This window comes from Lagopus muta, chromosome 5 (genome assembly GCF_023343835.1).
Source record: "Lagopus muta isolate bLagMut1 chromosome 5, bLagMut1 primary, whole genome shotgun sequence".
Classification (NCBI taxonomy): Eukaryota; Metazoa; Chordata; class Aves; order Galliformes; family Phasianidae; genus Lagopus; species Lagopus muta.
In genome coordinates this window covers 47,521,825-47,536,471 of record NC_064437.1, presented here as the reverse complement: position 1 = coordinate 47,536,471, position 14,647 = coordinate 47,521,825, and the positions used below count along the sequence as shown (strand labels likewise).

The window sequence follows — 14,647 nt, the reverse complement described above, 5'->3', positions numbered from 1 at the left end:
TGATATGCTCTACTCTGGGTTCATGGCACAGACCTAGCAGCAAGCCTAGAGGTGAGCAATGAGAACAGGCTGCTGGGGGGCAGCAGCCCCATTGGTGACCCCACACTGCTGCTGGTTTCCATGCCCCATCTCTGCAGGGCATGTGCTGGCTCATGTCTGTGTTTGTCCAGGGCTTGGCACGGCAGAGCCCTGCTCCCACATCTGCAGCTCAGCTACGGGACCATCACAGCTGTGTCTGCAGGCAGCACTGCCCAGCAGCACAAGAGCTGGTGTTCCCCAGGGGTACACGGGGCATTGCACTCAGAGAGCCTCATCCTCTGCATGAGGACAGTGATGCAGCAGATGAAGTGGTTTTACCACAAGGACACAGCAGTCTTTCAAAAGGTAGCAAATGCTTTCTCTGAGCTACTCAGTTACACGTTCCAAACTCCCAAACTACACAAATCTCCTGAGAAAATGCAAGTCAGTCAGAGAGAAATCTTGGAGCCACTTCAAACGTTTTGCCAATAATTCATGCAATGAGATTAAAAAAGCCATTTCTTCCTTTGCCAAGTACACAGAGACCAGAGTGTTCTCTATTGTGTAGGAACATCACAGCATGTAGCACTTGACAAGGAAAGGTCACTGGGGAGGGGCCACAGCTCCTTTTTTAAGAGGCTGCTACTGGTGTCCTTTGGAAAAACTGATTTTACACTGTAGCAAAAGCCACAATTGCATGCCCGGCTAACTGGGCTGAAATACCTGCCCGGGGCTTCTTTCAAAGAGGCGCTGCTGGAGGGTTCTGTGCTCTCTATCCGATCTGGGACCAATCCCCCGGCGCTGTCAATTGGCAGACACCCACTGCATTGTCCTGTCTGAGCATTTCAGTGCTGCAGCATGGGCAATGGACCAGGAGCAGAATGAGCTGGGCAGCACCCTGTGTTCAGGGGAGTCTCAAGGTCCCAGTCTTCCAGGGAGACACAGCACAGAAATGACCTCTTATGTGATGGAGGGCAGGGAGAAATAGAAATGAGGAACCGCAATCAAATGGCCCTAAATCCAGCGATGCTTCCCAAAACTGCTGCTTCACACACACTGACGGTGACTGCCCAAGGCCTCACCCAACCTGGCCTTGAACACCTCCAGAGATGGGGCACCCATAGCTCTCTGTGCAGTCTATGCCAGTGATTCACCACCCTGAGTAAAGAATTTCTTCTAACATCTAACCTAAATTTCCCCTCTTTTAGTTAAAAGCCACTCGCCCTTTCCCTCTTGTGCTATCAACAGATAGGCTTCTACAGGATGCAACACAAGGAACCTCTCTGGAAACACATAGAAAACTCTGAAAGTGGAGTTTGTTCAGCCTTGCCACAGTTGTGTGGGATAGGAAGGAGAGTTCAAATTGGTAATCTTCACCAAAAGATTTAAACCACCACTATGGTTTATGTACACCACAACAGAAACACAGATCCCAAATCCCCTCTCATTGTAATCAGAATGGAGCCATTTCATCATGACTGATTTCATTGTGTCATTTCCAATTTACACCATGCAAAGTGAGAGGTGACCCCCGGCCCCTGGGGGTTAGAAATGCTGCGGGAGACCGAGGAGCAAATCGGGGGGCTCTGCAAACACCACTCAGAGCTGTCTGCAGAAACGCTGCAACAACCTCAGACATACTGCATCCTTGTAGTGTTGCACAATAGCAGGACAAAGGCAGGGGTGTGAGAGGATCCGTGGAAATAAGAGTGCAGGAAATACCAGGCTGTCCAGCCTGGGAGCCCATAACCTGCCTCCAACAATGACTGTAACTCAGGGGGAAAAAATAACAACTCTGCAAGAGGTAATTATCTAACAAGGTACAAGTAACAAGATTTTCATGCCACTTCCTCTCGGTCAGTGGTAGCCTTCAGCTGGCACCTCCACAGAGCAAAGCCCATCCCAGACTCGAGCATACCTTTACAATTCAGCATTTCCTCCTGATCCATCCGAAGAACCCATCTCATTTTCTACCTCTCCGAGATCACGGCCTCATCAAATCATTGTGCTGAGAACTTTCATGGCTAACGGAACACTGGTCTGAAATAAAATAACAAAAAAGTGGTTATTCTACCAGTGGTGAGTTGTTGCTAACTCAATTTCAGTGGCTGCCAATCACTGTTTTCTAGAGAGGCCCACAAAAAGCCACTTGTTTTGATCCTGAGCAGACAGAAGGCATTCTGGTAGTGGGATAAGGGTTTCTAGGAAATGGCAGCAGGGTTAGAAACCTTACAGCAAGAACATTTTCATGTGCCTGGTGGCTCAGGCTGATGGCATGCAGGAAAGCTCACAGAACTCTAGACGATGCTGTTTGTTTCATGGCTGTGAACACATTAAGCAATGGAATTTGCTTTTAGATCTAATGAGCTGGACTGATACAGGGATGTCAGCAAAGTCCAGCAACAAGCCACTTATTCTCTTGAGCCAGGGTAGGTGACACAACTGCTGCTTACACTGGCACCCAAGAACCCTACCCAACAGCTCACACTATTTCACACTGGGATGTTATGGAAATGCCCAGTGAAAATAACCATGGTTATATCGTAGGGGACAGCCAAGGTTCCTGAGAGATAGACTCTGCATTGCAAATGAGAATTTCCACCTCTGTGGAGGAACTTTCTTAGCATGTATGGGGTTGAGAAAAGATATTTCAGGACCATCCATAAAAACTGTAAACATACTTTAGTGATATCCTCTTTCCTCACCATGGAGCCAACAAAATTTTAATGTTCATGACACTTGTCACTGCTGGCTGGCAAATTCCAAAGATAAAACACAACAAGAATCCCAACATAAAAGCACCAGCATTAGCTTGTGACAAGCTACGAAACGCCAAAGGGAACAAACCTGGTTTAACGACAATGAAGTGGACAGAGAATGAGAAAACCCTGTGGAAACACCAAGTCTGCCATCTTTTGTATTGGTGGATAAAAGCTTGGCAGCTCCAGCAGGCTGTGGGATTTGCAGTGGGCAAAGGGAAGGACTCGTAGAACTCCTGAAAGATGCCATTTATTATTCAACTGGAAACACGGTTAATGCCAGTGGGACTTGGTCTTCCTCATAAACGAGAACAATTTTTACTTAAAGCACTCAAATGACCACTAGGGCTGCTCTAGCCTCTGTGACTGCAGAGTACAGTTTTAAGCAGTTTTATTAACTTTATTTTAAATCACTTCCAGTGCTGATCCCCCTGAAGATCAAAGCTGCTCCATCATTTATACCTGGCAGGCAGTAAAACCCTTACGTAAATCTGTAAGTTCCCTTGTTAAGTTTAACATTCATCACTTAACATCACTTAGCAGCCAACCAGGGGACAGTGTGCCTGCCAGGCCAACCAGCCCCATCTGCATCCCTGCAGTGAGGATCCAACGCTGCTGAAGTGGAGGCAAAGCTCCATTCAGTGTCTGCTCCTCCGAAAGGCACAGATGGGGGATGGCCCTCGGAGAGTGCATCTTTGCCCCCCATTTCATCTGCACCCCGGTGGTAACTGTCAGAATTCCTTAAGTTACTAGGAAACCTCAGAGAGCCACAGAAAACATTCTGTGCCTAATGAGGCCTTCTTGGACCACAGTGTCATCAGACACTACCACGACCCGCTAATGAGCTTCTCTCTGTGCAGTGCGGAGCCGCGCTGAACTGAACTCTCCCCATAGGACGACGCGCCATGAACTGGCAGATTAAACTTTCCACTGGACCAGGGACAGTTGCAAGGCACTGGGATGGCGTCCAACTTCAGCTAAGTGGAGTAGGGACTGAGAACATGAATTCATAACCAGCAGCCATCAATGAGGCGTAGGGAGCCATGTGCACAGCATGCACTTGGGTAAGGAGACTGGGGACTAGAGCAGAGCTGACTGTGCCTAATGTAGGGCAGGCAGGACACAAAAAGGCTGTATCCATCCAGTAGAAAGCAATACAAAGGCAAGACCACCATATCTTAAAAGAAAAAAAGACAGAACATGGATACATCCAACGAGTATTTGAAAGCAACGCTTCCTCTCCTTGCCTGTAGAGCCAAGGATGTTTGAAAGGAGATCCAGCAGCCCTAGGCAGGGACCATAGCTGCAAGAGGGGAAATGAGATGACAAGTCTGAAATGCAGAACACGATAGAGGAACCAATGAAAGACAAGGAAGAAGAGCCAAAGATGCTTAGATTTTGTAGCAGCAGGAACTAGTCAGGATGGCAAAAGAAACACTAGAAGACAGAGACAGATACCATCCAAAGGGAACTGCAGCTACGCAACAGAGCAGTTCCAGTATCCCCTTGACTAAAACAAGTACAAAGCGTCAGCTGCGTGATGTGCCAAAGCACCTCTTTGGGAAACACTCTTTCTTGAAGTTTTCTTCTCTTTTTATTCCCCTCTCTCCTCCTCCTTCCTCCCTCCAGCTCCCCCCTCCTCCCTTCAGGTAGAGATATGTTTCTCTCAGCTTCTGTGCCTGTGACTTTACTGCATGTGGGAAGTCAGTCCGGAAGGTCACCTCTTTCATCAAGTATTCTATTTGCATCCAAAATTGTATGTACATGAAAAATGTGGTCGTGTGTTGCACCTAGCTGCAGACGCAGATGAAATTCTGTGGAAAGCCTGATGCACACTAACCTTTGCAGATGGTGCAGCTATTGCTGAAAAATGGATTGCTTAATAAAGCATATCATCCGACATATTTGCTGCTTGGCTAGCCAAATAGAAGTTGTTTTTTGCACAAATTTCCTTGTCAAATTTGTCAATGTTCATGTCATTTTTGCTTTAGGTCACAGAGCAAGGTGCAAATTCTTGGCATCTTTACTAGTTGCAAGCCAATTTCGGCTATTTCTAACAATGAAGTGAATTTCTCTGAGGATAAGACACTCACTTTATGGGGAAGGAAGGAAAACAGCACAATGTGGACCATTTTTTTTTTCTGGGATTTTCTTCATGCTTTCTCTCTTTTCTTTTTTTCTCCCTCTTCCTGATGGATAACATTTACAAACCTTATTTAATTCACAGCAGAAAGAAAGAGGCCTTTAAGCCTGTTAAAAGATTTATTTTGTTTGACTATTTGGTGCGAGATGCATGCAGAATTTTTGCATTGGTACACAGAAAATGTATCCCTTTGTGCCAGAAAATTTGCAGGAGAAGAAAAGAATGCCATTCCGTTGGCACTCTCAGGCGAGGAAGGCAGGGGTTCTCCCCTACCAAGTGACTGCTAGAAGTGCCTTCATTTTTATTAACCCCACAATCTTTTAGGCTCGAAGCCATACAATGCACCTGTTCTGTTTGGTTTTCTACCTGCTCTGTGTCCTTCTGCTCTGCCTTCACACACATCACATCCCCGGTTCAGATGCACCTTTTCAAGCCTATTCCTTTCGTCCTGGCTTTTTAACCATTCTGCTACACGATCCCTTCCCAGACACAACCATAGCAAGCAGCTCTACTCAGAGGCAAAAGCAAGGAATGCCACTGCCATGTCCGCTACAATAAAACCCTCAGCTGTAGGAGGGCTTTAAAACTGCAGCATGCTCTTATACATGCACAGCAGTGAAGAAATGGTGCCAGTGTATGGCTGGCTCCCAGGCACTGGGGTGCTGCCCATCAGGAGGGCCGCAGAGAATGCTGAGCAGCTGACAAGCGCATGGAAAGGGCTGGAGCTCCGTTCTGGTCCTTCCTCCACCCCACTGCAGCCTTCTTCCACCCAAGTCAAGTCACAGAAGGAGAGCACTCCCGGAGCCTCCTCGTGCAGCAGGCACTTTGGGGTGCAGGGCTTCACAGCCTGCCACTGCAATGCAGCTTGTCCAGCCGTTCACAAGCAGGGCAGAAATTTAAGCGTCAGGCACGTTATTTATTTTGCGTTTCCCTTTTTGTTGGATACCTCAGTGGATAGTGTTTGTCATTTCCTAGGAACAGGTGCATTCCTCTCTGGCCTGTGTTATATTCTGGCAGCAATCACATTTCCTTCTACGGAGGTTTCATTTCTCCCTGAGTTCCCACCCCAGACAAAGTCCTTTACCAAGAACAACCTTTTCCAAAGATGCACCGCTTGCCAAGTGCATCATCCATCTGATCTGCTCCTCTAACAGGAGACTTTTCTGCAAGATGTGGGCACTTGACATGCTCCCCATTTGTCTTCCTTCAGAAAGTATCTCCTTCTGCAAGGAACATTTTGTTTACAGGGTTTATTTTGTTAGCAGGTGTATTCCCACTAGTAAGTTTTCCTCTGCACCATTTTTTTTAAAGGTCTTGTTTGGTAGCCAGATAGCTGAGACTGCCTGTGATAAAGCCAGCACAAGTGATTAATAGCAAAGTCTCTGCCATTTTATTATTAATAGCAGTGTGTTGACTCAATTAAATCCAGCCTGCTTTTTTTGGCAGGCCTTTGCAATTATACATATCATTATGGGCTGCAGCCCAAATGCATCCTGGGAGTAGACCAGAACTCCACATTAACTTTTTCTGGCTCTCTGTTTCCAGGTTGGCCACTGAAACATGTGGGCTATAACCAATCCAGGCTGCTTCAGGGATGGAAGGATAGAGAGAAAACGACAAATGGCAGAGGTGGGGATCACACCTAGGTAGGGCACACTCCCCCACAGCCATAAACAGCCTGGCAAACACATCCTAGATCCACCCCTCCATGCTGAACCCCATAAACACAATGTAATCAGTCTGGACAGTACCTGTTACCATCAGGGGTGATTTTCCAGCACGCTGAGGGGAGTGTCCAGTAAACCCTTCCAAAACAGACTTGCAAGCAGCTTGGCCTGGCTTGAAGAAGCACTGAGCTGACATTCAAGCATTAATCTTGCGATGAGTTCCAGGAACACGTGTTTCATGGTGGAAAGACTCAATAAAGCTCAAGTACCCCAACTCAAAGTACCCCAACGCATCCTGAAGCATATTTCACTGCTGGACCTCTCAAAACATCCCAGCCAATCTGCTGGGAAAAACAAGGCAGTCGTGGGGCTAAGGCCTAAGACTAGGACAGTGCCAAGCTCAGTCCTCAGCACTGATATGGACTTCATGTATCTTTGCAGGTGAATCTTCTGTCCATACAAAGTCCTGGAGCAACTGCTGTAACCTCCCAGCTCAAGTGATCCACGGGACATTTAGGTTACTTGTTATTAGGGAGCACCAGACTTGGGTGCCATAAACAGCAAATTAAGAGGCACACAGACAAGGGTAGGTTGCCTTACCTGGGCTTTGAAAGATTTGGGGGACCCTGAACTGAAGAGTTTATGTTTTTTTCACTGTTTTTTTGTGACAACTCATCCACAAGCTGTCCTGTTAATCATGGGAGAAAGCTCTTTTAAGACATGAAATTAATTAGGCTTGTATATACAGCACCTAGCATGATGAGAACCCGATCTGAGTTTAGGCATTGTCATCCCCCAGGTAACAAATTGGCCCTGAAGTGCTGGAGAAACAATCAGGCCTTGGCCTCTTGCAAAAGCAGCATATGTTGCCCAGCAGCACTTGCCCATTGCTGTCCTTTGCAGACTGGGTGGGCTCCATCTCCCTGCAACCTGCTAACCAGAACTGGCAACTGCAGTTATTTCTCTAGCATGTGTACGGTCTACAATTCATCTCAGCCTGCCTGCTGGATTTTTCTTACCAAGCCCACTGCTCTTTCAGCTGCAGCTCTGGATTCTTCTTTCCCATGGAGCCTGAAAACATCCCACTTTTCTCACCAGGTACCCAGGGCACCACCTCTCTTCCTGCAGCATTTAAAGAGATCCCAGAAGCACAGCTGAAACCCTACAAAAAACAGTAGATCTCTTTTCTTACCACCTCAGCAGGGGGTGCTTTGCAACTGAAGGCTCTTTTCAGCTTGCATTACTTCACCTCACAGAAAGTCAGGAGGGTACTCTGTGCTTTCCATCCCAGCTTGGCCTATCTCCATCCATGTCATCCATCTGGTTTATGTTGCTGGCATCAGACAAACCACAGCTGGGGGCTCTGGCTAAACTAGTGGGGAAGACTCTAAGCGCTCGGCCTCTAATTTCCTCCCAGTGTCTGCAATGCCTTTGTGGAAACAATTTTGCTGCTGGATGAGGCAGTGCTTTCCTCTGAGACTCCCCTTGAGCCCAGGATGAGCAATCACCAGAGGGGAGATGATCAGACATTGGCAAGGGCTGTCCCTGTCACCTCACAACCAGTTAGTGGGGACTGAGCTGTTATTGCTTCTCTATTATCAGCTACAGCAGGGGCTTCCCTGCCTTGTGGCTGAGGCTGCGTTGTACCAATGACTCACAGAACATAACTAAAGCATGTAAAATGTCATCCCGTGTTTGCCATTAATAAGGTTTCAATTAATGATACAGATTACCAAGAATACCCTGAGCCTGAAACTCAGCACTGTGCTGTCTAGCAGAGCCAATCAGGCAGCTCTCAGAGTTGAGCCACCACAATGCAGTTCTGCTTTCCAGGACAGATCTGTCCTCGCTGCTATCAGGCAGGGGTGCAAAGGTTTTATTTTTAAACATCCCAGGACCTGACTCTGCTTACTTGCTGGTATGAATTACACACTCACGTAAAGGGGGTTGGCCAGCTGTAGTCTGTAAGAACTGGGACTGTGTTGAGGTGGGCCACAGTCAAAAATGAAATGAGTCCAAAATGGTGGTGGTACCAGCTGACACCAGATCCTCCACCACACGCAAGTCCTTTTAACACTTGGTGTATACATGCAAACACTTCCCTGGTGGAAAACACATAGGGGAACAATGGATGAATTTAGACTTGCATCATCAAACATGTCAACCATTCTTAAGACAGATCTAAAGAGCATGGGGGCATGGCCTGGGCCATCTGTATGCTCTTCACACACCAAGGTAAAGACAAGCAATGCATTGCCACTTACCCTGCAGCCTCTATTCCCTGCACACAGCTCCCCTTATCTGGGAGGTCTCTCATGCAAACAAAACCACTCAGTATGACCAAGGGCATCCTCTCTCTTGCGCACACACAGAGCAAGAGTCTTCCCAATTTTTGCATCACCTCTGTAGCTTCCTCTCTGTGCCTGCAGTCACACACATCTCCTCCTTCCTGCACGCACCTATGAGCACAACACATCTCCGTGAGGAATGCAGACAGACTTGCTCATGCACACACCACCCCCAGGAGGAGCTCCAGGTACAAGAGGCAATCCTCATGGCTCAGGCAGCCTGCTGGAAGGAATAATTAAATTTCCTGATGAGCATGAATATCACACAAAGGCAGACACACAGGTAGGGTGGAACATTTCTAGCCAACATCCCTGCAATCCAGATATTTGGATTCACCCATCCCCAGCCTCTGCTCTCAGCAGTGCTGACAGCAGCAAAGCTGAGCTTGTTGCACTGCCTGAGAAGCCCTCTCACATCTCCTGGCCTCGTCTGCAGCAGGCAGTAAGCTGCTGTGCACAGCCCTGTCCTCCTTATACCAGGGTGAGGCACCATGCTTGCTGCCCTTCCTCAACCCACTGCTCCTACATAACATGACTTGGCCCCCACACCCACTGCTGTCCCCATTCCTGGGGCAAAGGAGAGAACTACACAAGCAGTGTCAGACTGCTCAAAGCTAACAGTCCTCCCCGGTGAAGAACTAAGACATGGCAAGTCCCTGGTGCAAGAACATGCTCTCTAGGTTACAACTTGTACAGAATCCATCAGCCCCAAATCTCCTCTCATCCTGGCTCAAGTCATTTTGCTCTCTTCCATCTTACAGAGAGGGGTTGAAATGCTCACAGACAGCAACAGAACACCCTAAACCCAGAGTACAGAGGATGAGTGGAACTTAGAGAAGGGCAGAGAATGATGGGCAGAGCAGTGTTCTTAGTGGTGCAAATTACACCCAAAACCACAGGATTCCCATCCATAACCAGAAGGGCTCACTCCCACAAACCTCTGTCCCCCATTAAAGGAGTCTGGCCACTGAGCACACACCACCTTCCGTACCAAAATGACAGCAGTGTTGTGTCAGGGGGTTGGACAGCACTATCAGAAGTATTTGCATGTGTCCTTTCCTTGAAAGTGGCATGCTTCTCAGACTCGTCTGCAAACATGACTCTCCAGGGAGAGCTGTGTGCTTGGAAGATCCTATTGCAGGAGCACAGGAAGCCCACAGGCATTTTCCCAGCAGTTTCAACAAGCTGCAAAACAGTTCTGTGGGTAAGTGGTTTTGAATGTGCCTATTTATACTACCAGAAATAATTACGATGAATGCTGCTAGAAAGAGGTAAGAGTAATATTTTTACGTTTTAAAAAGGATGGGGTTTTCCTAAGCATTCACTGAGCGCTGAGTGCCTGAATGCAAAAAAGCATCGTTGCATACCTCATGAAAGGACAGGAACATACAACACGGGGCAAATAACTTGCTTGCAACAGAGCTACAAGCCCAGGGACTTCGGCAAAGATACACAGGGATGGTAGCACAGAAATGGAAGGAAACCATGGTGCTCTCAGCAGAGTCAAAGTGAGCAATGTGCAGCTAGTGTCACTTCAGCATCAAGAACTCTGGTCAAGAGCTAGACCAAGACAACACTAGCTGCCTTGTGACAAATGGACCCCTTGCTGCGGTAGCAGAAGCACACGTGGCAAAAGACTCACAGGGATGGCCATTTGCAAATTGCCCAAGACACACACTTAACTATGTTCCTCGTGCGCTGCCACGCATCACGTTGGCAGTCTCTGCTCACATTCCATCTCTTAAGTGCTTACACCTCAGAGTTCACATTAGGGGGGAAAACAAACAGCACAACTCTTTCCAGAAGTCCTGAGGCCAGGAATTTAGTTTACTCTCAGAGGGAAATTTGCTGAGGGCTTTTTCAAGAGTTCAGGTCTGATTCGAACTGCAATATCAAAGGCAGATTTGTACTGTGTCAGCTGAGTTCTGCCTATCAGCCTTCTGGATCTGAGCCTTGCCAACACTCTTCGATCTTTGATTTTTTTTCATCTACAATGATGATGCTCAGAAATACCACGTGGTGTCTTTGGGAGCTGGCAACTTTAACACTCCTTTGTGCATATGAGAAATCTCTTAATCTTCTTCTCTTTTTTCCCTAAGGCAAGCCAGGAAAAGAGCTCAAAGGAAATACCTTACTGTAACACTGAAGCTTACAAATAAAAGCAGAGTCACGGAATGAAAAGCCAAAGGTCCTTAGTCATGCTGAACTTGCTTTTTCAGCTCCTGGGGTTGTTGCCCATCCACAAGAGCTCAGTATAACACTATTTATATTTGCTAATTGCTTTCACAAAGAAAGGATTGTTGTGTAAGTCACTGCCCCAGTCTAGAGTACATGGGGAAATTCCCATGGATATATACAATATAGAGGCAAACAAAGACATCCAAATTTCCGCCTAGTTAAAGATGCATCTATCTATTGATGACATATCAATGTAATGAGGAATTAGTCAAAACACTGGATTAGATCTGGGTTCAATCTTCAGCTCCCTTTTCTTCACACTACCACGACACTCCACCCCATATGGATGGGCAGCAGTGGCTCCAGCAAGCTCCTGGGTTTGGGAGACACAGGTGGAGTTTTCAAGATTACCAGAAGGTCTTAGGAACATGTGTCAGCAAGATGTGCGCTCCAAACTCCATCCACTGCTTTGGAAGACTTCCAGCCCCAGGAGTAAAATAACAGGCATAGAATATACAATGCCGCTAGGCTAACAAAGCTCATCTTTTTTCTGACTCACATTTTTTCTTTGGTTTCAGTGCAGAGAATTAATGCTTCATTTCTGCATCTTTCAGATACGCATATACACAGGCACACACGTTTTACATATAAGTAAAACACAGCTATACACAGATCTGGGCAGGGCAGTCTGCTTATATGTGTTAAGCACTGCTATTTACGGGCCGTTTCTATGGTTATAATATACATGGCTCTTATGAACTGCTTCATTAACCTGTCAATCAGATTGCTTTTTTCTTTCTCATTCACCCCTCTTGTGCATTACTCCGTTTTGGAAGTGAAGCATGCACGTGTCAAGTGCATTATTTCAGATCATGTAGACACACACAGACGTATGTCCACCCAGGAATGAACACAGTTCCATTGCTGCCTCCCCAGGAGCTCAGCTCTGGGCAACCCCAGACTCAGCCAGCCACAGTGATACGCAGGTGGCCATTTATCACCCAGCCCGGTCGGGGGCATCAGGGGCAGGAGCTGCCCCCAGCCCGGCTGCTCACAGGAGGAGGGGGCTGCTGCAGGGCAGGGCTGTTTGGAAGTGCTGCTGATGGGCTAGGCCCCAATAAACCCCCCAAAAGTGCTGATGTGCCAAAAGCAGCTGACACTGATGGATCTGCTCTCATCTTGCCTTTCAGCCCCGATGCAAGAGAGAAGAGATAGAGAAACAAAGGCAGAGATTAACTCTTTTGTCACAGAGCTCTGCAGCTTTACAAGGCAAGATAAAGCTGCTGTCCAGGTTGGATGCAGATGGGACCAGCTCAGCACAGTCTGCCTGATTCTATGGAGTCCAATGAAGGGAAAAAACAACCTGAACTGTGCAATGATTTACTGACAGGGCCAGAGCTGCCTAACAGAGCTTTATAGCTTTCCTCATGGCTGCAACCACAGCCAGGGAGACCTGCGTGGATGGTTCTCCCATGCATACAGGCAAGTATGAACCTGTAGCCTGCATTTCGATGTCATGCAGCTACACAAGGAGTGCTTGGAAGGTTTCTCTCTTCCCTTGCTCCCCTGAAAGGACATGGCCACATCTCAGATCTCCCTTCAACTACATTCAACTACAGTCTCCCTTCAACATGGGTGTAGCTGTGCTACATTGAGCCTAAGCACATCAGTAGGCACCTGTATTAACAGCACTGGCAAACAAATAATGACAACAATATGAGTGATAATTATTAGCAAAGATGTTAAGCAGCATTCTATTTCCTATAGAAAAATTCATTTCAATTCTATTCAATTGGATTTTCATTGATTTGGAGAGAGGAGGAGGGATACCTTTTCTAAGTCATTCTAAAAAAAAAAAAACCCACAAAGCTTTAAATCCATATTGTAATTTTGATCCTTTTCCATCTTCAACAGAAACTTCCAAGTTGTATCCTTTGATAAAAAGGATGTACTTTCTTTTTTTTTTCTCTCCTAAAGAAGAGACCTTGTGTCTCCAAGTTCCATTAGGAAGCACTGCCAAGCTCTAGCCTGGATTTTTCAAGTCCTGTTTGTTCTGCACTTCACTTCTATTGCATAGTTCCCACATATTCCCAGAAGGTCTGGAGGAACCACTCAGAAGGAAGCACAGATCAGCATAGGTAAAGGGACAGGGGCAGGCTGTGCTGAGCAATGGGGATGTCTGCAGGTTGCTGTCAGGACAGGGACCTCGTACAGCCCCACAAACACACAGGAAGAACCTGCCAGCCCTGCAATCCATCCATCACTGAGCACATCAGTACAGACAAGCGCATTACACTGGGACACGGACACATTCTGAAACACAGCCGCGTCACTGCACCAAGAATTCCTGCTCTCACACACACTCTGCTGAGCACACAGTCCTGCCTGAAACACAAACAAGAGCTCCAGGCAACAAACAGAAGATAGAGGTTCAGGGTGGCACTTCTTTTTCCCCCCAAGAAATAAGGTTCTTCTTCATTTTTAGCAGGCTTTAGGCCACATCTTTTCAGTATTGCCTCCCTTGCCTCATGTTTTCTTTCAACAAAGTATTCAACATCCAAAATCTTTTTAGGCCCTAATGGAGGCTCACAGAATACTGTTTGCATCTACAGGATGACCTAAAATAAAGTCTGATATGGTAGGTCTGTTCCAAAGCCTGGAAACAACTCTGAAATTTCAAGATTTCCTACAGCACACAGAGAGAGCAAAAATCATGTCACTGTGTCAAATGCAGACAGCCTAGGAAACAGGCCCACCAAGGAATTATTGATCATCCCTTCACACGTCCTCAATAAGACTCTGGTCTGAGCCCTATCCACTACTTGCCAACTGACACATGCTGAGGTGAAATGCGCTGCCTGCTCATGGCATCCAGCACCGCAATGAGCCATTTGTGAAGCTCTGCACAACTCCACACTCTCAGTAGCACACTTCTTTAAGGCAGAAATTTTAGACTTTATCTTATATATATATATATGCATATATACACACGTACATACACAGCTTCTGAAGGGCTGGGGGGAAAAGAAAACAATCTGTAGGTTGTTGTAGAGCTGAATGGAGCTTGCCTTGCTCAGTAACTTGCAGTTATTTAGGAATAGCCCAAGGTCCCTGGGGTCCTGTGGACCCTGAAACGGAGACTTGCTGTAGTAAGGCTTTTACAGGAATGGCTGTCATGGGCTGCCTGAATGACAGAGGTTTCCAGTGCCAGGGTTAGACAGTCTCTGGCTGTAAGCACCTCTGAATAAACCCATCGGCACTGACAGCCATGAGAGGTGCTCAAGCATGACACTTGAGCATGAGCCTGCCTATAAGCACCAGAAGAGCACTGGTGGAAAGAGAATTCCTCCCATGCACCAGCTGTGGGGAAGCAGAGCCCTGAGCTCCTGCAGCGGGCCCCAGTCCAGTGCCCCCCACTCTCTGAGAGATCACAAGGGCCCATTTACCCCAAGATATGAAATTTGTGTTTTTTCTTTATTGTGCTTTAATGAAACCCTGTTTATTCTAGGCTTTTAATTCTTTCCATCTATTATG

At 47.0% G+C, this 14,647-nt stretch overlaps 1 long non-coding RNA gene across 18 annotated transcripts in view; it reads right to left on the bottom strand.

Moving 5' to 3' along the window:
• Positions 1–14,647, bottom strand: part of LOC125693953 (uncharacterized) — a 309,716-nt gene that overhangs the window by 21,310 nt on the left and 273,759 nt on the right. For all 18 annotated transcript variants that reach the window (XR_007377317.1, XR_007377316.1, XR_007377323.1 and 15 more), the window contains one exon: positions 1,937–2,058. This is a non-coding gene — a long non-coding RNA (uncharacterized LOC125693953). The remainder of the gene's footprint in view (positions 1–1,936; positions 2,059–14,647) is intronic.